Source organism: Crotalus tigris, unplaced genomic scaffold (genome assembly GCF_016545835.1).
Source record: "Crotalus tigris isolate CLP2741 ecotype Arizona unplaced genomic scaffold, ASM1654583v1 scf7180000024436.1354646, whole genome shotgun sequence".
NCBI lineage: Eukaryota > Metazoa > Chordata > Lepidosauria > Squamata > Viperidae > Crotalus > Crotalus tigris.
Genome location: NW_024100605.1, coordinates 408310 through 432644, shown reverse-complemented (window position 1 = coordinate 432644; position 24335 = coordinate 408310). Strand labels below are relative to the sequence as shown.

At 41.5% G+C, this 24335-nt stretch overlaps 1 protein-coding gene and 1 non-coding gene across 17 annotated transcripts in view; one reads left to right on the top strand and one right to left on the bottom strand.

Annotated features, from left to right (window-relative positions):
- Positions 1-810: 810 nt before the first annotated feature.
- On the bottom strand, positions 811-883 carry TRNAA-AGC. Its single transcript has one exon. It is a non-coding gene; the product is annotated as a tRNA-Ala (tRNA).
- Positions 884-1389: 506 nt separating this feature from the next.
- The window catches only part of PPP6R3 (protein phosphatase 6 regulatory subunit 3), an 83747-nt gene continuing 60801 nt past the window's right edge, over positions 1390-24335 (top strand). For 8 of the 16 annotated variants that reach the window (XM_039331287.1, XM_039331286.1, XM_039331285.1 and 5 more), the window contains exons 1-3: positions 1460-1613; positions 2790-3039; positions 19476-19625. The gene's annotated coding sequence lies outside the window, so the exon portion shown is untranslated. Of the gene's footprint in view, positions 1614-2789; positions 3040-3525; positions 3672-19475; positions 19626-24335 lie in introns of all 16 variants that reach the window. The other 8 variants (XM_039331278.1, XM_039331280.1, XM_039331279.1 and 5 more) reach the window with 5 other exon arrangements.

The window sequence follows — 24335 nt, the reverse complement described above, 5'->3', positions numbered from 1 at the left end:
GTAAGTGGGGGGGGGGGAATCCCAAGTTACTTTTTCAGTGCCATTGTAACTTCAGTCACCGAATGAATGGTTGCAAGCCGAGCACTACCTGTAAGTAAATTGACGCGTTGGGATGCTCCTTCCACTGCGATGCACGCCTAAATCTGATTTTGATTGACAGGCGTCAAGCCCTGCCCACTGTTCAAATGGCAGAAGTTTTTGAATCACGTTGCTGCCCAGGTAGAGCAGTCCTGCTGGTGCCTATGATCATAAATTTCTCTCTCCCCCCCCCCACCTCATGGGTATGTTCAGGCCAAGGGGTGTGCTGAGCTGTTTTGTATTTTTTTTTGTGTGTGTGTGTGTGAGTTGGTTCTTTTAAGTTTGACAAAGAGGAGGGGAAAAAAAATACACCCCAGTTAGCTCGGTAGATTCTCTTCCGGTGCTGTTGGAAGAAATGGCTCCTCTTTTTTTTCATTTTCGTTTTCTTTCTTCTTTTTTTTTTCTTCTCCCACCGCTGATGGGGAAAATGTCACATCTGGAAAGTTTCGGCCCGCCGTGGATATCATGGATTGAGATCAGTTCCTTATCGTGATTATCGCGTGGACGCGTACATTTGCATTAGTCCCTGTCAACCAACTGACGACAACCTTAACCCAAACGCAATTGATGTGTGTGTGTGGGGGGGGGAGATTGCGGAATAGCGGAGAAAAGAGGGCTTAATCGTTGGTGTGTGTAAAAAACAATAATTAGAGCCGGTGTTTGAGAAAACTACTGTCATTATCACAACAAACCTAGTACCTTTTTTTTCTGAATTTATATGACCTCTAAAACTGGAGAATGCGGGCATCGATCCCGCTACCTCTCGCATGCTAAGCGAGCGCTCTACCATTTGAGCTAATTCCCCTTCGGATAAAAGAGGGCTAAACTGAGTTAGAAATGCCATTTTAACTGACCGACAGATTTCTAACTCCTCCCCCATTTATGAAAGAAGTCATTGTTGTCAGGCAGTTCTGGTTCTTTAATTTTATGACGATAATTTGGGTTCTTATGTTGTCCAATAGGACAGCACGTTCGTTAGTAAACAGCGCTATGGGAGGAGGCACTTCAGCTCTGCCCCCGTGATTTGCAATTGGACTGAGACTTAGAATGATTGGCTGCCATTGGTTTAGTTTTAAACTGAATAGGACTTAGTAGTTGGGCAATCTGAAAGTCTTTCAAAGTGACGTAAGGCTGTTGCTAAGGCGTGACCGTGGGAAGCCGGAGTCACCCATCCGAATACGCTGATTGGATTAAATAAAGCCGTGACCCCGGCCTTTATCCCTTTGTTGCCCAATAGAGAATTGGTTCCCTTATGATTGACTATGTTCTGGAACCAATAGAGCACAGAAACTTTAGCCACCGTCCAATAGAAAAAAAAACTCGCTGAGCGAAGGCGTGACCTGTGGAGGGTTGATTGGCAGGAATGGGGGGACGGAGACAGAAGGGTTCGAAGAAGCCGATATGACCGCCATCTTGAAGAGTCGATGATGGTAGGGAGCCGCGGTTTTCCCGCCTGAGTGCGGCAGGGGGTCGCGTTGCCCGAGCGGGGGACCTGTTCACTGAAGTAGGGGCTTCGGGAATTCATCTGCCTTCGGGTAGGAGCTTGCGGCCGCCCCTTCTCCGAAGGCCCAGGGCAGGGGAGAGTGGAACGGGGTGGGGGTGGCGGTGATGGTGGTTTGCTTCATTGGAAGAAACGCGTCGGCCGGTGAGCAACAGGAAGGGGTCCTGAAGAACCGGAGCTGGGAGGCCGGCTTCGCCTTTCCGTCACCACTACCGGCCTTTCGGCGTCCCTGTGTCTTGAAGTGCGGGGGTCGGAATGCTGCCCTCTGGCTCGTACTTGGAGCGGCAGCGGCCTAATTTAAGTCCGGTTTGTTTTGCTTCCTGAGTGCACTACCCCCCCCCCCGCCTTCCATTCTGTGTCGCAGCGGCCTGCCTCCGTTCTCCCTTTACTGCCGGGGAGCAGAGAACACCCCCCTCCCCGCGCTGCTGCCTTATCAGACGAGTGGGTTTTCAGTTAAGGGCCCCCCTCCAACAAAATGAGAAGAATTATTTCATCCCCAACACGCGTTTATGCATTCCCGCGTATTCTTGTTTTCTTGCCTCCCGCAGGCTTACCGACAGTCCTTTAGTTTGCTTTCATGGGAATGTAGAGAAGACCATTTATGTCTTTTTCTGTTGCAAATGAATGGGAATTGAAATGATAGTTTGAAACGTAATTTTTCTTCTTAACTGATATGTAAAAATATCTGGGTAACTTCAGGACTCAAGATTTGAAGCCAAGTTTTAGTAAAGGTAGAGCTAGGCTGTCTCTGGTTTTAGACAGTGCTGCCTGAAGCCAGGGTATTGATTTGGTGGTGAGAATAGCTCAGATTCATTTCTATTAACAAATAAAAATGTGTTCATTTCTACTTTAGTGAAAAAGGGTTTAAAAAGTATTATTCCATGTGAATAAAGCTAGTTAATCTGTACTCCCCCCCCCATTGCTTTAGAACTGTCCCTTTTGGGACATAAGAGAAAGTATTAACTTGATTTTTTTTAATGATAGTAGTCTAAAATAATTTGAAGTAATCATTAATTATTTCCAAAGTGCGGGTCTCTTGCTGCAAAATTCAACCTAAATAGCCAGGAATATTAATAAAATGCTGCACAATGTTTATGTTATTGCTGTTTCAGTTCAATGGTGCTGTTATCTAAATTGCATAATCATTTTTGGAAATATCTGTGAGTTCAGAAATTTACTGGTATTGTTCTGTATAATTTTATTTATACAGTTCCACCAAGTCTGACAGTGTTGGCATTCTTTGGGACCTTTCCATCAAGCAGTGCATCTAATGGGACACAAGAAGTGTGGTTTCTCCATCATGGACCCTGCTCTGCAGAACAGCTTCTCTCTCTTCCCTGTCCACCAGATTAGGATGGCCCCAATCATATTGGCTTTTTGTAAGGCTCTTGAAGCCTTGCTATTCCCACTGGCATAGAGTGTTGAGTGAAACCATCTCTAGGAAGTGGGATGTTATTTTGGTTAGTGTCTTTAATCACCAATTTATGTGTTGATTTTGATATGTATTGTTTTATTTATTTTTTTTTAATTTGTGTGCCTTCTAGTGTTGCTGGGAGTTAGGCGGCCATAAATCTGAATGAATGAATAAATGACTAAATAAATAAATAAATGTAGCACGGTAAATATAAAGCTACAAGTCTCAAAAAATTATGTCTGCCAGGTATTTTGGACTATGGTTACTATCAAATTTGATTGACCATGCTGTAATAGATAATACTTGCAGGAGTTTTCAAACTGTAGGTCTCAATCTCTGGGGGGGGGGGAACAGAAACAGAATGGGTCACAGTTCTTTCCTCTGTCTGGAAGTTAGTGGTCTCCAAGGTGCTAGTGCTAGACACAACCATCTACAATATCCAGATGTGACTTACTTCAACAACTTTTGTAATTGCAGCATTGGCTCCTGCCTAATTTTATCTTTCTCTCTCTCTCAACGTGATTTTTCCTAGTACATTTGTCATCTTGATACTGAACCCACTGCAGAGTTTGTGTTGATATCTTGTAACAGAATGCCAGCATGTTCTACTGCAGATCTTTCTGAAGTGGTGTTCCTTGTGTGCTGAGCTCCCAGCTTAGGCTTTCTCAGAATGTGAAGGTAGTTCTCTATGTTGTGGATGCTATTTGCTTCTCAATTGAGGGATACGTCCCCTTCTTCAGGAAACTGTCAAATGGTATGCTTATTAATTATGCATCTGTTGATGGTGAGGTTATCACATAAATTCATTTTTTCCATGAGGCTCTCATATATATTCTTTTATTTTAAGGAATTGTGGTACCACAAAAGTTTGAGAATGCTAACTTACTGAATAATATGAGTTGTAACTAAAAAGTATAAACAATTCTAGATATGTGGTAAATGTTAGATGGATTACTTCCATTCCCAGATTTTAATATAATGTAATTTTGTATGTGCATCCAGCAATATTGGGGTCAGGAAGGATTTGTTTAATTGCTTTTCACTTTTTTAATACTATGTGACATACTTGGTTAATATGAACCATCAATATTTTAAAACTGTTGATCCTTTCTCCTCCTGGCATCTCAAGCTTGATCTGTGAAAGTACTAGTTGTCTAGGTTTGAATTCTTAAATTCTGTTTTCATACAGGTGCTACCTGTGATTCTTGCACTTCTCAATTCTATAAGTTGAATTAAAAATTTCATATTGGCTAGAGCAGGGGTCCCCAACCTCCAATCCGTGGACTAGTACTGGGCCGAGACATGCCAGCAATCGGTCCGCACAAACAAAGCCCTGTCTGCAAGATGCAGGCAGCACACAAAATCACGCACCCTCCAGTCCGCGGAAGAACCTCTGTCCATGGAACTGGTCCCTGGTGCCCAAAAGGTTGGGGACCTCTGGGCTAGAGTGTAGTTTTTTTTTCACATTCTTTATTATTCTCTGTACTACCACATTGAAAAGATAACCTTGCTTTCAAATCAAGCTCAAGTCCTTTGACTTACAGACATGACCTTGAAGGTTTTATGGCAACAACACATAAGTAATTTATAATTGCCTTTTTGCACGAGGCCTGCTTGTTTTTTGCAACTAGTTGAAATTTAGATATCTATATTGCCACCCAGCTTAACTAACTATAAAATTCTTTTGTCTGTGTGGTGCTTCTCAGTTCCTTTGAGAATTAATTTGATGTTTTTTTTATTTTTTTTAAAAAAGTCAAAGCTATTTTTACTGACCTATTTATTGGAAATGGAATATTTTTATTACCGAGATCTACTGTATGTAGGATGCAAAATACCTAGTAATGAAGTTCTGTGAATCATACAAGATAGGGATTGAATTGTGATTTTTTAAAATTTACAGCTGAGATTATAATCATAAAGACAATTTTAAATTTCTTCCTACTTTAAAAACAATATTGACATGTCCATGTAGTATTACCAGCTCATATGTAGGGAGCTCTACCTGAAGGCTATAATCATATTTATTTATTTTATTTATTTATGAGACTTATATACCGCTTTAAGTGCAAGCACTCTCTAAGCGGTGTACACCAGTAAGCAATGTATATTTACATTGCCCCCAACAATCTGGGTCCTCATTTTACCTACCCCGGAAGGATGGAAGGCTGAGTCAACCTTGAGCCGGTGAGATTTGAACCGCTGACCTGCTGAACACAGTCAGCTAAAGTGGCCTGCAGTACTGCACTCTAACTGCTGCGCCACCTCGTTACCTGAAAAGAAGGGCCATTGGATTCAAAGCCCTTTTTATTAGAAATGCAGAGGGATGTGGAAATTTGCCTGGTTTCTGTTTTCTGAAAGTTACTTGAAATAAAAGGTGGAAGTGTTCTTAAATATAATGCATATTCTAACCAGTTATTGTGTTTTTCTAATTGCAGAAGTATGAGGAAAAAAGATAATAGGTGATGCTAAGACCATTCTTAAGTAGAATTCAGATGAGTCTTTGTTGAAATTAGCCGGGCAATAAACTAAGTCCTACTAAATGTGGTGAATCGTAATTTGTCTCTAAAACAAATAGTAAATTAGTGATACTAAGGTTTTCTGCTAAAGGAAACTGGACACTAGAAATTCATGATCAAAATATTTTCTATGTAATTTTTTTTGAGAAAATATTCTAAATTCAGAGTCATCTTTGACAGAAGACACTGAATTAAATGAGGCTGCAGTGTTTGAGATAATACTTTCTGTTTACAAAGATAACTTCCCCACCCCCCTTCCAAAGTTTCTGATTATACTGCTGGTAAAAGTGTGTAGAGGTGAACAAATGCCTTTTCATGATAGGACACACTGTAGCATTTGGAATTTGATAACAGATACATGGGGAAAAGTTCACTCCTTTGTGGTTTTTTTGTTTTTTTTTTACATAATTCCGGGATAACTGTAACTGCTTTTAAAAATATTGAAAAGAGAGGCAGACTGATAAGATCTAAAATGTATAATTTAGCCTCACTCCTGATTTTTTTATAAAGTTTAAATTATTAAAATAATACTAGTAATCTTTAAGTTCAAAATAGGGTGTGGGATAAAACATAATAGTTTTAGTGGTCATGCAGTATCTAAGCATCTGGATTTTAGGTGAAAAAGTTGATATAAATTAGTTCAGCTTTAGTCAGCTTGTCTCAGTTTAGATTGAAAACTTTAGCCTGGGACAAAAATAATTAGTAGACATACAATAATGTAATATATAGATGAAACTTAAAATATTTTTAGAAATTGCTTAAGTTAAAAAAGGAGGAGGGACTATATTCATTTTTTTCTTCCTCTTAGAAGCATTTCATGAGTAGAACGCCACCCCAAATAAGTGGGAATACATGAAATATAATTATTTATAGAAAATGTACCACGTTTTGTATCCAGTACTATCTTTTATGGTTATAAAGTAGATTAAATACAAAATTTATTTCTGTATATCTGTAATACATTTGAATTTTATTATTTTTTCTTTCAGGTTGGGCGATTGTATTTTACCCTAATTTCCAGCAGTATTACTTAAATGAATATAGAAGTTTGTTCTTGAGTTTAATGAATTTTTTGCACACATAGTTCTCAGGGTACAACCATTGTTTAGTGACTGTTCAAAGTTATGACTGTACTGAATGAATGGTACTTAGCCATTGCAGGGTTCCCGTAGTGATTTCCAACATTCCCTGCCAGTGTCCCACAAACACACTCAGTGTGGAAGCTGGCAGCAAGTCAGAAATCACAGTCACATGAGATCCTTGCTTAATGACTCATGCTGTAATTGCCATTGCTAAGCGATATGATCATGTGACTTTATGCTTAGCAACGGAGATTCCAGCCCCAATTGCCATTGTAACTTGAGGACTATCTGTAGATACATTGATGCACTTGTTCAGTTTGTATTTTTTAATATATACTAACAGTGTAAACTCAGAAATGCAATTAGTAATGTATTAGTACAGAGTGTAGAATGTTTAAAAAATAGAATTCCTTCTCAAAATGTGTGTGAAGGACATTTGGAATAAAATAAAATAGCATTAAAACTAAAAAGTGGGCCTAAAAGGCAGGATCTGATAATTTAAGAAACTTCAGTGCCTTAATGCATTTAATTACAAACCAGTCTACTTCGAATACTAGTTCTAATATTTTAAAGGAGAACAGGAATAAGATGAATTATTATGTAATTTCAAAGTCTTTGCAACAAATGCTACAAGTATTTAAGAGGTTTTTTTGGATTGGTTGCAAAATGTGAAATTATATCAGATCCCTAATCCCTAATAATCTATTTAAGATTGATACAGGTTTAGTCCAAGATACATGATAAAACATTTGCTGAGAAGAGACTACATGGGATGACTTGTGTATACTTTTTGAATTCCCCAGAAAAAAAATGAAAAAGAAAACAAATTATTAGAAAGAGCTTATCAGCTATAGTGAATGGGTTCATAACAAATAAACCAAAACCAAATGAATCATATTATGATATAGCATGTTGTGTAAGTCTAGTCTAAAAATGAATTTTCTTCTTTTTAAAGGTGTTAAGTTTCACAGTCTCCAGTCTGTAGGCAAGTGTTTATACTTTTTAGTATTTTTGAGCAGTTCTACAAAGGAGGGTATGCTAACCATCTTACTCAGTAACTTTTTTTGGTTAAATTGTCATGATGTCCTAAGCTGTGGTTTAGTAGTTGAGGCATAACTTAACCTTGTTGAATTTGCTTTGGTTTTCAAGAAATTTAAGCGCTATCTCAAAGGCAGAAGCAAAAGTACAAAGAACAGGGACATGTTCTGAGCAGTTGATCTTTTTCCAGTTATAGAATCAGTGTTGAGTTCATCTTTATAAATATTTATTTCTAGGATACTTCTAGGTTCTTGATTTCAGCAACCTAATTAAATGGATAGTTATTTTCTTGTTGCTGTTACAAAAAACTGGAAGCCAAAGTCCTTTGCCAGTCTTCTGCAAATGGCACCAGAATTTACTAATAGAACTGGTTTAGAATACTGAGCAATTGTTTGTACTGCATGTTTTTTTTCCACTCTCATTGTGCACCAGTTTAGAGTTACTGTCTCTTTCAGTAATAGTTCCTTGTTGTGTTTGAGATACGTAACTAAGAATTTAATGTATTTCTATTCTTAACCATAAGTTCTTAGTGGACAGAGAACGGCTTGGGTTATACACTTTAATACTGTAAGTCATAAGCTATACAGTATTATAATTTGTTGTAGCATGTGGTCCAAAAAGGGATCATGGCTGAAATTATACACCTTCTTAGTTTTAATTTCAGTCTATTGCCATAGTTATAACCAAATGACTTAGTCCAAATATGACTTTCAATTGACTTATGACTAAGCAGATGCTATATTTTTTGAGAAACTACCCTGGATACAGGAGAGGTACAAATCAAGTAGCTTCACTTCTGCTCTAAAGAACACTACATCCAGACTTGTTGAAAGTTTTAGGAGTCCTGCAAGATTCAAACAGCTGTAACAGATCTGTTAGCGCAGTGGTTCTCAACCTGTGGGTCAGGACCCCATTTGGGGTTGAACGACCATTTCACGGGGGTCGCCAAACAACGCAGTCTGCCATTTTTTCCCCCCTTTTCCTTTTGAAAACCAATAGAATAGACTCTCTTGAATAGAGTCTAATTCTATTGGCTTTCAAAAGCCAATAGGAATTGTCTGCCCTGCTGAGCCTGCCAAAAGTCCCATTCTGCAAACGGTGCTGCACCAGTTGAATAGTGCTCGACTTACAACTGGTTGAGTAGTCCTCAACTTACGACCGGTTGGGGGTCACGGCATTAAAAAGGTTGAGAACCACTGTGTTAGCGCAAGTGATCCATGTGGATTTTTGTTTTAAATAATTGAATTATTACTGTTGTTATTATTACTGTTAATTGCATTTCACTTTTCTTTTAGGAGCTTTTGGGATATACATATGATTCCCCCCATCTGACAACTGTATTATGTAAATTAGTCAGGAAATGACACAAAGTTATTCAATGAGTTTTGATGTCCAAAGGTGGACTTTAATGTTTGTTAGCTATTATATCATATTGGTTGTCTTTAATAATACCTCATTTCTGTAATGATGGAGCATATCTTGTACCTTTCTCAAGCTGAATGGAGCCTTTCAAGTTCAAGCTATCTTTCTCAAAAAAGAGTCATAGTCATGTTTGCCATATTTTTTATACATAATGGCAACCACATTTATTTGGCAAATAAAACTGTTTGAACCTTAAGAGTTAGCAGAATTAGGCTCTTGTTATACATTCTTCTTTGAAATGCTTTCCAAGACTTATTTTTATTCAGCTATCACTGCAAATTTATGACATTTGGATTTATTTACAATACTACTTGAGCATTCCCTGTTTAGTTTACTTTTGTATGTTTCTCAGTTTCTTCCAAAGTAATTAAAAAGTAAACCTATAATGTTTTAATCAGTTAGAAGTGTTATAGCAATATAATCTTGTAGCAGTTTATTTATTTGAAAGTATTGTGCAAACCTTTTTTATTAAAACCCATGTACTGTATCATATCAGTGATTAAAGCCAATGGTTATGTTATAACAATGGGTTTTAATATAAAAGTCCTCAAACTCATAATCTCTCAATCTGAAATCCAGGAATCCCTTGAATATAGTGAATAGAGATGTGCTGTATTTTACATCTGAAGTTGAAAGGGTGCTTGGAGAATGTGCAAGCTCCATCTTCAATGCCCCCTTAAGAAGGCTGCATCTTTTCAACAGTATTCTTATAGACCAGTTAGTGACAATGTCAGGAAAAGCTGGAATATATCCCTGCTAGTTTCTGAATGTTGAAATTCTAACCTCATTTTATGTCTATTTAGTTCATGTAGAATTTAAAATGTTTATCCAATGCATAATATGTGACACTGAAGAGAGATGATAATATACAAGACTTTAGTGAATGAATTAGAGATAGTCCTTGTCATTCAACTACAATTGGGACCAGATTGGCAGTCATACAACATTATGGCTTGTAAGTTGAGATAATCACATGACCGGTCCCAATTTTACTGCATTTTTTTGTGGATAGTTATTAAGCAAATCATGGTGATTGTTAAGTGAATCATAAGTTGAGGACCACCTGTATTGTGATTTGTAATAGTGTTGCTAGAGTAGTCAAGGATAGAAATTGCATCTGAACCTGTTAAGGGTTTGCTCTTTGTGTCTGTTATATGAACTATTCTGAAATGTTTACTAATTTTAAATCACACTGAAGCCTACTTCTAAAAGGCAAGAGTTTATTATCTACAATGAAGTTTTTTTAAACTTGAACTTTACAAACATGTATTACATTACATGTACTAACAACGCTAACAAAATAAAGAAAAATCCGTAAATTACCATTTATCTATTTCTTAAAAAAAAAAAAAACTACCATTTTACATTTTCTTCCTTAAAAACACCCACAACCTTTTTTAAAAAAAATATTTTATTGGTTTTTTAATTTTTAAGAAAAAGTACTCAGGACACACCGTGGTGTTTGGGTAATCAGACATTCAAAAGTAAAAACATAAATAAATAACTCAACTTAATACATTCACTGTCCCCTCTCTATTTCCCTCAAATAACATAATACGTTTAAAATTTCCCATTTCTAAATTAAATTTCTATTACTACTAAACCTGTTTTAAAACTTTATCAGTTTACAATTACCATAATCAAATTTAACTTTAAATCAACAAGTTATCAATTCTGGTATCCCTTCCAGATGTATTCTAGTTCTTAATCTCTCTCATCCCTCCTTTTATCACCAATCTCATTTATTTCTTCTTCACACTACACAATAGCTATCTTAGTTAAAAAAAGTTAAACCTTAATTCATTCTCCAGCACTGGAGATGGATAATCCATGCAGTGGGTTGAGACTGTATTCCTGGCCAATCAGATCAGTCAGCCAAAGTTGCCACGCCCCGTCTTGGACCATGATCCTTTAGTCTTGACTGATCTGGCCATGCAGAGACATCTACAACTTTTGGCTCCTGGGCAGGTATAGTTCCTTTCCATTAGGGGGGATTTTTTCTAGTAGCTGAAATTGCTTAGTTTAAAAGTTAATTAGAGATAATTTAATTCAATTTAATTGACCACTCAAAAATTTCCTTGCTAAATTGTAAAACTCAGGAAGTCAGATTCCTACAGGGGAAACCACCCCCACTTAAAAGGGGGAAATCCCTAACTCCCCTCCCTAACCAACCCCAGCCACCTTCCAGCAGCCGGCAGCCGCCTTAAACAAACGGGGAGGCTCGGGCAACCCCTCGCGTTTAAAACAAACAAACAAAAAAAAGACAGAAAGGCAAGCAGTTAGCGAGGGAAGCGGAGGACAAAGGGGACGCATGCTGGGAGGGAGATTGATTAAGGGAAACAGCTGGCGTGCGAAGGAGCAGTCTTTTCACTCCAGGCTGCTCAGGATTTTTTAAACGAGGCGCCATTGTCTGCACAGCTGGAAGCACGCGCAGCTCTTTGTTACAACCGCACGTGGCATAGGCAGCCTTGTTAACACATGCGCAGTAGTTTCCTGGCAGCGGCGGCCATATTTTTTGTCCAAACAGGGGAGTTAAAGTTCCTTAAGAAAGCTAGGTTCAGCCGCTGGAGTGAATTAATAGGCAAGCAGTACTGGGGTACTAAAGCATCTATTATTCATTCAGAGACATTCAAATCAGACACATAGCTACTGGTTCCAGGACTTGGTGTCTTCTACCTAAAGTAAATAAGAACCTTTCATAACTAACTGTGTTTAGTTGCCTTTGGCTCCTTCCAGACTTCGGGTCCCCCATTAGTGGCCCGTACGCCTCTGGATTTAGTGGTGGGTTCCAGGCATCCCCAGTCGCGTGCCTGTCCTTACCCACCATAGTCAAGCCGGGTTCCAGGCATTCCCATTAGCGTGCCTGTTCTTATCCGTGCACAGTGACTAACTCTGACAATTTGGCAGAGTCTGCTCCTGAGTTCCAGACGCCCCCAGTAGTGCGCCTGTCCTTACTCAAAGTTGGAGCTCTCCTACTACCTGGGTCCCCCCTATCGCGGCCCAGCGTTAGTGGAGAATGGAGGAAGCAATCATTCCCTCCACTGGAGCCCCGCCTTCATCCTCTGGAGCACCTGCTTCAGAGGATTCGGAATCCTCTGCAGCCCCTAGAAAGGCTGCAAGGAAGTCATCAAAGAAGGCTGACAAACAGGCAATCAGAAGACACCAAGCCCTAGAAAAAGAGTTCGACAGAGCCCAGAAAAGGGCCAGAATTGAAAATAGGCAGAATGGGGGAATAGGTCCTGATCTACCGCTGGGTCTCCCTTCATCCCCACGGGCCATTTGGTCATTAGGGAGCTCATCACAGTCCCAAACAGAGGGTGGGATAGGCGAATTCTCATCGCTCTCCCGATCCCCCTCCCCACGGAGGTTACAGGAAACCCCGAGGACCATGCTAACCACAGCACCTGCAGGGTCGCAGGCAATGGTCACTCCTCCTGCATTGACGGGGGATCTGCTAGCTACCCTAATAGCACAGGCAGTGGACCGTGCATTTGAGGCCAGGGCTCAAACTTCAAAAGCCAAGTCTCTAGGACTTAGAACGAGGCATCGGGAGGAAACGGAGGACCATCAGGACCTCTCCTCCGTCTCAGACTCGTCGGTCTCTGAGGAAGCTTACCTGGACCAGCCAGGTACGTCACAAGGGATTCAAATGTCTGAGGAGGAGGAGGACACCTCACCTCAAGGGCCGTCCTTCAGCGGCCTGTTTAACCCTTCTCTTTTTGTTACTATTCTGCGCAAGGCTGAGGCCACAGCCCATCTGGGGCATGGGACACCAGCGGAGCCTGTCACAGTTGACACGGAGGCTGAGCCGACGTTCGCCGAAAAGGTAACCACTCAACACCGCATACCATGCCCGACCATGTTCCTAAACACAATAAGGAAACAGTGGGCAGCGCCAACCTCCCTACCGCTTCCTAGCAATGCGGAGAGGAAGCTATTTAACGTAGCAAGGGAGCTAGAGGGAACATTGGAGGTGCCGGTGGTGGACGAACCCATAGGTCCCCTGATATCGGACACGGCCATATCAGGAGATTTTGCTGAGGCTCTTAAAGCCGAGGACCGAAAGAGTGAGTCCAACTACAGGAGAACGCACCAGGCAATAGCTTGGGCTACCAGGGCGTCTACCTCCGCGTCCTTTTTCACCAGAGCCACACTTTGTTGGCTCCGTGAGCTACAGGGCCGGGTTCCCATGGAAGATATACGCACTCATCAGGAACTCAGCAAAATGGTAGCGGCCACGGAATATGCGTCGGACGCAACACTTTTAGCGACCAAGTTTTCAGCCAAGGCAATGGCGGCAAACAACACGAGCAGGCGCATCCTCTGGCTAAAGAACTGGCAGGCGGATACCAAATCCAAGTGGAAATTGGCTTCGGCTCCGTACCAAGGGGCAAAGCTGTTTGGTGAGGCACTAACGCCATACCTGACAGAGAACAAGGACAAGCGCAAGGTCCTTAAACACATGCTTAAAAGGCAGGACAAGAGACCCGGCTCCTGGGGAAGGAAACAATCCTTTCGTACGGAAGCCAGGGTCAACTACTTTCAAAATTCCCAACCCTTCCAAGCTAGACAGGATAGGGAAAGACAGGGGGACAGACAGAACACAAGACATAGGCAAACACAGGGAAGACGGCCCTTTCGGGGGAACAACCGCCCCTTCCGCCGTACCAGATGACTCCCGCCCAGACCTTTCCATAGGGGGCAGACTAGCAGGGTTTGCTCCCCAGTGGGAAGAGACCACCACGAACATATGGGTCAGGAACACCATACGTCATGGTCTATCTCTAGAATTTCTCTCAAAGCCCCCGAACCGCTTCCGCCCGTGCCCCTGTCCCACAAACCCAACAAAGAGAAGGCTCATGAACGAGGCCGTTCAGCACCTTCTAAACATACGGGCCGTAGAGCCGGTGCCTATGAACCAGAGAGACCAGGGGTTTTATTCTATCCTCTTCGTGGTCCCAAAACCCTCGGGGGGTTGGAGAGCCGTTTTGGATTTGAAAAGGCTAAATTTCTACATAAAATACCGCAAATTCAAAATGCAGACACTACGCTCCATCCTTGGAAGCGTAAGGAAAGGGGATTTTCTGGCATCGATCGACCTCACGGAGGCATACTTGCACATCCCTATCTCTCTGGCTCACCGCCGCTTTCTACGGTTTGCCTACAGGGGGCACCATTTTCAATACAGGGCACTTCCATTCGGCCTGTCATCAGCGCCCAGGGTGTTCACCAAGATTCTGGCGGTTCTGGCAGCACAACTAAGAAACGTACCAGTCAGAGTCCAGTGCTACCTGGACGATATTCTAATCCAGTCATCGTCTGCCCAGCAGTCTCGGGCGGACCTAAAGTTAGTGATAAAAATGCTGCAGGACCACGGCTTCTCGGTGAACTTTCCAAAGAGCCATCTAACCCCAACTACGAGAATACTCCACCTGGGAGCGGTCATAGACACAAAGGAATGCAAGGTGTACCTATCACAGGAACGCCTCAGCAGCATAAAGAAAGCCGTAAAACAGGTAAGCCGCGGTCAGTCAGTGACGCTGGTCTGCCTCTCCCAGCTGCTAGGGAAGATGATATCGACCATAGCAATAGTTCCTTGGGCAAGGCTGCACTCAAGAGAACTGCAATGGTTCATGCTCCCGTTTCAGAGACAACAAATCAGTGCATCCCGGAAGAGGGTAGGCATACCTCTGAGAGTACGACACTCCCTCAGGTGGTGGCTATCTCCAGCTCTCCTCAGGGGGTCCCCCTTCAGGGAACCAGACAGAGTAGTAGTCACAACAGATGCGAGCTTATTCGGCTGGGGAGGCCACTTGGGGACCAAGTGGACACAGGGCCGCTGGTCAGCGGTGGATCTCCGACACAACATAAACTGGCTCGAGCTGCGGGCTATTCACCTAGCGTTAAGGCATTTTCACAGCAGCATAAAAGGCAGGCACGTACTGGTCCTGACGGACAACGTGACAGCCAAGGCCCACATAAACCGTCAGGGGGGCACACACTCTCGCTCGCTCTCGGCCGAGGCCCTCCTACTGGGGGCCTGGGCGGAACAAAATCTGGCCTCCATAAAGGCCGACCACATATCGGGGGAGGCAAACATCCAAGCAGATCTGTTGAGCAGATCAACAATAGATCACTCGGAGTGGCAACTACACCCGAGGATCTTCAGGGAGGTCTGTCACCGCTTCGGGCTTCCCCAGGTGGACCTTTTTGCCTCTCCTTCCAATGCCCACCTAACTCGCTTCTTCTCCCGATTCCCATCCAAGGGAGCAGAGCAGACGGACGCGTTACGGAGCCCATGGCCAAGGGGGCTCCTGTACGCGTTTCCACCCTTACCTCTCCTTCCGGCGGTAATACGCAAGATTCTGCGGGAAAGGGCCGAGGTAATCCTTGTGGCCCCTTATTGGCCAAGGAGACCTTGGTTCGCAGACTTGAGGAGTCTCTCCCACACGAATCCATGGCGGATTCCTCCGGAGAGGATCTCCCTCAAGCAGGGGGAGATCTCCCACCCAGAGCCACAATGGCTACAACTAGCCGTCTGGCTCTTGAACGGTCAATTTTAGCCAAGGGGGCTTGCTCACAGGGTGTAATTAGGGTCATACAGGCATCAAGGTGCCCCTCCACGAACCGTATCTACGAGGCCACGTGGAGAAGCTTCCAATCATGGTGCTCTAAACAGGAAGTGTTACTCGAAGGGATCACAATTCCCAAGATCCTAGAATTTTTACTAGATGGCCTAGAGAGGGACCTCTCGCCAAACACACTGCGCAGGCAAATCGCCGCCCTCTCAACTATACTTTCTGCCAGCCCCGGTGAATCCTTGGGCAAGCATCCCTTAATACGATCCTTCCTCAAGGGGGCTGCAAACATCAGACCGCCAACCGTGCACAGGTATCCATCGTGGGAACTACCACGAGTACTACAAGCTCTTACCAGAGCGCCCTTCGAACCACTCAAAACATGTGACATTCGCTATCTGACCCATAAGGTAGCATTCTTGGTAGCCATCACGTCAGCTCGGCGGATATCCGAGTTAGCTTCTCTCTCAATGAGGAAGGACCTGTGCCATTTTCACAGGGACAAGGTAGTCCTAAGAATAGACCCTTCATTCATTCCAAAGGTCAACTCCCTTTTTCACAGATCACAGGAAATAGTCCTACCAGACTTCTGTCCAAACCCAGCTCATCCCCTGGAACAACAATGGCACACCTTGGACGTACGCAGGGCACTAAGACATTACATTTCACGCACAGCGGAATTCCGACGCTAGGAAGCGCTTTTCATATCCTTCCACCCTGCTACTAGGGGCCGGAAGGTCTCGTCCTCTACCATCGGTAGGTGGATTAGGGCATGCATCACGGGGGCATACCAGGCGGGGTCCTTGCAAGTCCCCAAGCATATCACAGCCCATTCCACAAGGAGTGCTGCCACCTCAGCAGCATGGGCCATGCAGGCTTCTATTGAAGAGGTATGCAGGGCAGCCACTTGGGCCTCGCCCTCTCCATTCATTCGTCATTACAAAATCGACAGGTACTCCTCTGCAGAGGCCTCCTTCGGTAGGAGGGTTCTCCAGCAGGTGCTAGACCAAAGTTGCACACGGGACCAGTCTATTCCCCAACCCAAGGGACAATAGGCTTTGGTATGTCCCACTGCGTGGATTATCCATCTCCAGTGCTGGAGAAGGGGCGTTGACTTACCTGAACGCCTTTTCTCAGCACGGAGATGGATAATCCACACCCACCCTTATAGACTAGAATAATAGGGTATATTTAGTGGAGCCAAAACGTCTTACTGTCAGTCAATGGCTGCGCTCGAGTCAAGACTAAAGGATCATGGTCCAAGACGGGGCGTGGCAACTTTGGCTGACTGATCTGATTGGCCAGGAATACAGTCTCAACCCACTGCGTGGATTATCCATCTCTGTGCTGAGAAAAGGCGTTCAGGTAAGTCAACGCCCCTTTCAATTCATTACACAAACTTCAAATTTCATTCAATTGATTATCATACCTTATCATATCTATGTTATTGTACAAAAAGATCATCTAACTAATTTAAAACACTCCATTAATTATTGAAACCATCCCAATGTAAAAAATCAACATTTTTCAATTCCAATACATAATTTTCATCAAAATAAATCTATTATTCCAAAAAGTACATTCTTAATCTATTTAAAATATCTGTTCTAAAAATCACCCTCGTGTGTGTGTGTGTGTGTGTGTGTGTGTGTATATGTATGTATATATATATATATATATATATATATATATATATATATGGTTAATAATATAAGAAATTATTCTTATATTATTAACCATATATATATTATTAATAAGAAAAGAAGGCAAATGAGGACACACGCGAGAAAAAGGGGTGCAGGAAGAAACGAATCACCGGAGCACAATTTAGCCAATTAGGTCCGATGACGAGATCAAGGAGCCGGGCGCAGACTTCGGCTTGCTTATAAGAGACTCTCTCACTCTCTGGCGTTTTAAGCCCTGAGGATGCCGGCAGGTGACGGCGAAAGCTTGGCGTTTTTAAATTAAATTAAACTTTTATAGTTTTATTACCCTGGTGCTCACTTTATTTTAAACATATATATATATTCTTGTTTCTAACTCTAAATCATAATCCTTAAAACAATCCATAAATCCAACATTGCCTTTTAATCCATTACACAATTTTAAATTTCTCTTTTCAGTCTAATTCTGCCTTTTTTTTCTGTGCCAGGCAGGTTTCCATAAAGACGCTTCCCTTTCAGCCAGTAGATCTATTTTTGTTGCTTGCAGTAGAACCTTTTTGATGTTTATTATTATATTAGGTCATAAAGAATCACTTTTTCATGCCAAACTCATTACAACATTTCTGTTATTGCTCTGTACATGCTCTATATTTAAAAAATGATGAGAATATAAGAAAGCCTTTGGATGAAAATCAGAACCTATCTAAATCATTATTCTGTTCTCATTGTGTCTAAGAAGATGTTTAAGAAAGCCACAAGTAAATCACAAGTGCAATAATAGTCATATAGCTTTCAATAAGGACTGCAATACGAAGCTGCTGTAGCTACTAGCCAACAGTTATTTTGATTTTCATCAACTTATCAAATCCACTTACCAAATTGCTCTCTTTTAGTGGCAAGCTTTCTTAATAATTTCCATTTTTTACAAAATGCACTGTGTGAAAAAGTGTTATTTATGTCATGAATCTGTCCCAATTCAATTTCATTGATCTTAGATTTCAATATTATGAACACAGATTTTTTCCCCTTCACTTCAGAATATTTTTATCACATCCTACTATTTTTTCTACTAAAAAAGGTCAAAATATTCTACTATTTATGAATGAGAGCTGCTTTACCCCTTAATAATTTGGATTTGGTAATCTATAAATTGATTAAAGTGATTGTTTGATTACATGCCATCAAGTGGCTGTCAACTCTTAATGACCACATAGATAAATTTTCTGTCCATAATCTGGTCCTTCAGTTACTCCAATGATAGCTAGTGACTACTTTAGTTGAACCTGTCCATCTTGCTCCTGGTCATCTTCTTTTTCCTTCTACCTTTTCCAGCATTGGAGCCTTTTCCAGAGAGCTAGCTAGGTGTTCACATAACATATCCAAAATGGAATAACTAGCAGCTTAAGCCTCAAGTGAGATCTCTGGGTTGTTTTGCTCAGTGATCCATTTGTTTTCTTGGCTATCCACAATATTCTCAGAATTTCTTTCCAATACAAAGTTCAAAAGCTTCAGGACTCTTTCTACCTTATTTCTTCAGAGTCCAACTTTCACTTCTGTAGAATGTCGCAGGCTTGTATAATTCTGATCTTTGAACTCATTTCCAACTTGGAGCTAATCTGTTTCACCATATTCTGCCTGTACTGTAGGGTTTATGATCTGTGTATAAGTTTCTTATGAGGACAATGATATATTCTGGGATTCCCATTTTTCTGAGCACTTTTCACAGCTTGATATGTGACATAATTGAAAAATATCAAAAAAGTCTTTCTGTGCTTCATTGATTATACAGAGGCCGTTGAAAGCTTTATATAATCAATGAAGTACAGTAATTTCTTTTTAATATTCTTGGTTTTCTCAGTTATCTAGGGTGCATCAGCAATAATGTCTCATGTTCCTTGACCTTTTCTAAAGCTTACTTGAACATCTGGCATTCCCCCCCCCTTCAGTTGGTATTTTCAAGTTTCATGGGGGGGGGGAAGCACATGTAAAAAACAAAAACAAACAGACTGCTATATATTTTCATAAAACATTGTACATAGAGATGAGTTAGCCTAATTGCTATCTCCTATGTAGCCATTGATGCTCTATATATTTATCTTTTTAGGTCTGTTTCTAATTGAATTGGCTAATTAAATTGTATATTGATGTAATTAAATTGTTTTGTTTTTGTTTGTTTTTGTAGGAAGAAACCTGCTGCCTCTTAACCTAATTCAGTCTCTAATCTGCTAATACTGTAGACTGAAAGATTTTGCTGTTGCCAGGATACCTTGTAATGGGCAAGGAGCCAAGAAGACTAGATTTTTTTTTCCTTTATAAACTTTTCTTTTAACAGGTAAGAAATCCTGCATATTTTTGCCTCTGGAGGGGTATGTTAAAATATGTATATCTGATTTTCATAGTATTGGCTAAACCGCTTTATGTTCCAGAAATTTGATTGACTTAATTGTTCTTTTTCTTTCAGTATTTTTTCTCATTAAATTATAAGGTTTTTTTTCCCCTTTGGTGGTTTTCAAAAACAAGGTTTTTAGTTACATACACAAATCTGCTAATGATTTGAATTCACATAAGGATTAACTTTACATTGATGTAAAAAGCTGGGTTTAAGTTGCAGTGTTGCTAATTTGGTTTGGTCCTGAAACCATGTGTTATCTGATATGGCCCTTATGGTTAAAGAATATTCATGGAATAGAAAAAAAGTTTTCTCAAAACAAAACCAACTTATGCAGAGTATTCCATTTGAATGTTTTGAATGGGTTAGGTCCTCACAAAACATTTTGAATGGTCTTTCATAATACTGGAACATGAAGTGGGATTTTGCTCTGTCTTTTTTTCTCCTGTGGTCACAAAAATAGTGGGTAGTAAATATCCTGAATGCCCACTAGCATCTAGGCTATAGAACAATTGCCTAGCCCTAAAATCTTTTTGAAGAGTATTTCTTGAACTGCCCAAGAAAGAAGGAAAGTAACTGATTAGATACACTTTTTTTTCCAGCCTGCCTTCCCATTATATAAACTGTGTGGTGTACAAATTCTCTTTAAATCTGGCCATAGGTAGACAGGGTAGTTTCTGATGTAGCCTTGTGATCTCGGAGTCGATGATTTCTGCTAAAATTAGGCAATTTAGTAATTAGCATGCGGTAGCACTGGTAATTGCTGTTGTTCTGAGTTGGGATAAGCATCCTCCAGGCACAGATGAGGTGGTCTGAGGGAGGATATGTTGTGAGGAAGGTCAGCTGGATCACTAAGTCACAATTCAAGTGTGAATGATGGCCATCATCTGCCACGAAGAACACCATTTTGCTCAGGACACTGGTTGGCAAGAAGAGATATACCACTGCCCAGACTTTGTCAGATTACCGTATATTCCAGCGTATAAGATGACTGGGCGTATAAGACGACCCCCAACTTTTCCAGTTAAAATATAGAGTTTGGGCTATACTTGCCGTATAAGACTACCCCTCTTCCAACGCACACCAAATAAAAATTAAAAAACATCAGATTTGATTTCAATATGGTAATTTTAATTCAAATGCTTATGACATACAGGTACTTAGCAGGAAAACTGTCACTTACAAACATAAGGCTGTTTGTCATCAAACATGTAAACATAAAACAGTGCAAGTGATTAAACTTTTCCTAATTCACTCTAAAGCTGAAAGGAAGGATAAGACAATAAACCCATGGGAGCTGCCATGCTGTTTGTTTTCTAAGCTGTCAACCAAACTGGAACTGATGATGATAGGAGGAAGATAACAAACAATAGAGAGAGCAAGTGCCGGGCAAGTCCCATAACTGCAAGCTATTTTTATAGGTTTTGCTGGCATGATACTTTCCCTTTAAAAGCCTTTAAAATCATGCTGTTCATCATCTGATATCATAAAAATATCAATGACATCTTGTGATACATTTGTAAGGCGGTCATCGTATGGATCGAATTCCGTATCAGATGGTGTGATCTCAGCTTCGGCTTCCTCTTCATCTTGCCACAAGTAGTCGTCCTCCATACCATCTAATGAATTTGATATGCCACACTTCTTGAAAGACTTGATTATTGTTTCTGCATCAATATCATTCCAGGCTTTTATGACAAACTTGCACAAAACATCCAACTGTGGAGCACGCATGTTTCCTCCTTTTGTGAATGACTTTTCGCCGCTAACCATCCATTCATTCCACTGTTCTCGAATGCGATCTTTAAATGGCTTGTTTAGGCACACATCCAGTGGCTGTACTAACGATGTCAATCCTGCAGGAATAACTGCCGCATCTATGTTTAGTCTTGCAAGCCTTTGCTTGGTGCTGGGAGTTAAATGAGCCCTGAACATATCCCACACCAGTAGACTACGTTTTTGAATAAGTCCACCTGGTTGCCTGCTCCATACATTATCAAGCCATAGCTTTACCCCTTCTTCATCCATCCAGCCTTTTTCATTCACATGTACAAAACAACCAACAGGGAACTTGAGTTTCGGCATTGTTTTTCTTTTAAAAATAATCATTGGTCTCAGTTTGGCACCATCAACTGTGCATGCTAGTACCACTGTAAAACTGGACTTCTCATGTCCTGTTGTTTTAATTAAAATTGTTTTTTCACCTTTTTGATAGACAGTTTTATTTCCAACCATATCAAAATTCATTGGAGTTTCATCCATATTTCCAATACTACTTAATGCATAGCCATGTTTAATGTGCTGTTGTATTACGTATTGATGGAAACTAATTACTTTGCTATCAAGATCTGCAGGTAATTTTTGTGCAATTTTCGTCTTTTGCCTCAGTACCATATTATGCCTTTCCAAGAATCTAGTACACCAGGATGCAGTGGCCTTAAATCTGTTGCTGTGATCTGGGTTAGATTTGGCCCACTAAAGTGCAAACAAACGTATTTTATTTCGTGTCACTACATAACCGTTTTGGCGATGCTCATTCACCATGTCTGCTACATGTTTTTTGAGTTCTGGCCAATGTGGGGTGCCTCTTCTTAATGCACACTTACCCCTTGGCATACTCTTTAATGCTTTTTCATTTGCTTTCCAGTCCCGAACCATCTTTTCTGTTACTCCATATTGTCTTGCAGCAGCGCAGTTATTATGTTCCATGGCAAAGTTTACAACTTTAAGTTCTTGCTGGTGGAGCCATGATGGGGTCTTGACTATTGGACATTTGTATACTGTACTGTATGTATTGGTGCTGTACTGTATGAACTGGTACAGATACTGGTGCTGTACTGTATGTACCCAGTATACAACAACCAGCCAATCATGGCAAGCGATGAACCTTACCGGTGATTGGCTGGTTGTTGTATACAAAGCCTGCTTGGATTGGGTGGGTCAGCTCTCCCTGCCTGCCCAACCCTTCCTGTCATCTTATAGGCCAGGGGTAGGCAACCTTGGCTCTTTTATGACTCATGGACTTCAACTTCCAGAATTCCTGAGCCAGCTATGCTGGCTCAGGAATTCTGGGAGTTGAAGTCCATGAGTCATAAAAGAGCCAAGGTTGCCTACCCCTGTATAGGCCCTAGGGAAAAAATGGACAAGCTAATTCCATGAGGGAGGGGGAAAGGGAGCACAGTTTCTGAGTTCTCATTGGCCACCTGTAAGTCCAAATGAGTAGCTCAGGGTGTGTGCGTGCACGTGTAGGCATGCGTGTGACTCCCCGGGTCCCTTCCATTGCCCCCCCCCCAGTAGCAAGCTTTGGCTTGGAGCAAGCAGGCTGCACACAGGGATCTCCTCCTCTCAGTCTTCCACCCTGCGAATCCTCCACAGCCTCTCCAAGCTGAGTGAGCAGAAAGCCTGCCTGTTTGTCAAAGGCTCTGCCTTGTCAATCGCACACACACCTTGATGAAAATTGCCCTGCCTGCAAAAGGACTTCTCAGCAGTTTTTTAAAGCAACACTACCAAGAATGAAATTGGCGACAGCCAGAATGTTTAGGGAAGAAGGAAAGGAAGCAGTTAATAAACCGAGTAAGAAAGGCATTCTCCCTTCAGAAACTTGCATTTCCACAAATGTGATAAGGTGCCCCCTTTTCAGGTAATGAGGGGGAGTAAATGCTTTCCTTTTAATTTGTTATTAAAACTCAGTGCACTACAGTACTTATTGATGGGAGCCAGATTGACCAGCCAGGATCTGTCATAAATAACACCACAAATGCACCATGCAAGTTTATTTAGGCGGGGGGGGGGGACTGCTGGCATAAGTTCGGTGGAAGTCGACAGGCGAAAGGATCGTGTAGCTGTTTTCTGTCCCCACTCCATTCCTGCTTCGTAAATCCGAGAGGAATTTAGCTGACACCCCTCCCCTTCCAGACCTATAAGCTCCGCCCCCCCAAGCTACTCTCACTGGCAGTGAGAGGTAAACGCTGAAAAGCCTGCATGAGGAAGCACTGAGAAGTGCCTCGAATGGACGCAGATGCTTAGGTTTGTTTTCATTATATAAAAAAAACCATCCTACAACTCTTTCCCCCCCTTCCCCATTACATGGGCCATCCCTTTCTACTTCCTTCGAATGAATTAATCACGGGACGGCCATTACCAATCCGCAGTTCTGGAGGGGTGGGCAAGGAATTTGGATGGCAAAAGAGAGGGAAGAAGAGAGGAGACGGTATGCAATGTAGCATTATAGAATGGGGAATAAACCTCCAGGAAATCTTACTGTCACGACAGCCAGATAATGCCTATCATACTCCCAGTATAGAGGCTGGAAAGAGATATCTTTAGTTGATCGGCTGGTTTTAATAATAATAACCCTAGGACTCTTTTTGAGCGAGAGGGGGGGGGAGAGAAAACTTGCTGAGTAATATTTTTCCGGCGTATAAGACGACCCCCGACTTTTGAGAAGATTTTCAAGATTTAGAAAGTCGTCTTATACGCCGGAATATATGGTAAGATAGATCTGTGCATTGACGATTCAAAATGAGATTATATTGCCCCTCTTTTGCTTGTCAAAAACTCGAGACATTTTCCCTACTAGAATGCAAGTAACTATGCAATCTCCCTACCTTGGTATATCATTACTAAAAACATTCCTCTTAAAAGTTGACTCAA